Source organism: Gigantopelta aegis, unplaced genomic scaffold (assembly GCF_016097555.1).
Source record: "Gigantopelta aegis isolate Gae_Host unplaced genomic scaffold, Gae_host_genome ctg2264_pilon_pilon, whole genome shotgun sequence".
Lineage (NCBI taxonomy): Eukaryota > Metazoa > Mollusca > Gastropoda > Neomphalida > Peltospiridae > Gigantopelta > Gigantopelta aegis.
The window spans coordinates 67069-68310 of NW_024532887.1; positions in this window are offsets into that span (position 1 = coordinate 67069).

The window sequence follows — 1242 nt, forward strand, 5'->3', positions numbered from 1 at the left end:
GTACAATGGATTGAAGACTAGAATGAGGAGGAAGAAATGGAAGGTGGTGGATGTGGAAAGTGTGGAGGAAAAGAAATAAGTGGGAGAGGGGGTTGTAGGGGGTGATGACTTTTGCTAAAAAAAAGAGGTTGTGAAGATTCAGATAGAGAAGTATCAGAGGAAGAAGGAGTGGTTATAGTAGGAGCAGCAGTAGAATGATTAAGTGGAAGTGATGTAGTGCTGGAAGTGGATAAGGGCAAGGTAGTAGTAGAAATAGTAGAATGAAGTAGAGAGAATGTAGCAAATAGCACAAGGACAAGGAAGTAAAGGAGTGATGAAGTGGGATGATATGGCAAAGGATGATTAAAAATATTAGATAATGATAATGGAAGAGTGGTTAGGCTAGTACTGGAAATGGGAAGAGGAGACGAGGAGGTAGAAAAGTCGGAGAGAGCTAAATAACTAGGTAACTAGGGGCTGAGACTTGCAAGAACAGGATTTTTCAAGCCTGATAACGCGAACTTTGAGGTTAGAAATATCTGATCTTGGGTCAAAGAAAAGCAAGAGGTAATATAAGACTTGATATAAAAGGGACAGATAGAAGGGAGATTGTCAACGATGACTGAAGAAATCTTGACACAGTCACAATGAGACCAGTTTGAGCAAATTTCACACTGAACTATCAGCCCAGACTCATCATAGGATGAGCAGACACATTTTACAGTACCATTTGGAGGGCCAGGGTTAGATTCTATATCACCACAAAGTAGCTACAGTAAAACAATAGAAGTGTAAGTACAGAAAAGTCAACACAAGATGCAGTGATAGAGAAATGACAATGATTGGTCTTAGGTGAGATCTTTGTTGGCAAGGTGAACAAGAAGAAACACAATGTTTCTGCCAGTCAACAGAAAAAACAAGAGGTAAAGACTTAGAAGGACTATAATACTAATAGAAACAAGCTATTAAGTAACAAGAGCTTATAACAACAAACAGCCACCATCATATCAGTTCTATTAATACCTTCAGGCAATTTGGGATGGACTTCAATTTATTGTGTAGTTCTATAAGTAATTTTCATAAAACAATAACATCTTAACAAATTGTTCCATTGTAGACTGAGATAGTTTGTACATCTCTTTGATTTAAAAAAAAAAATTTGTAGCAATAGCCCTTTTCTTTAAGACATAAGTGAATAAGGTCATGTCTGATTTATGAAATGAATCAGTTTCAGAACTGAACAGTAGGGTCATTTGCAGTTTG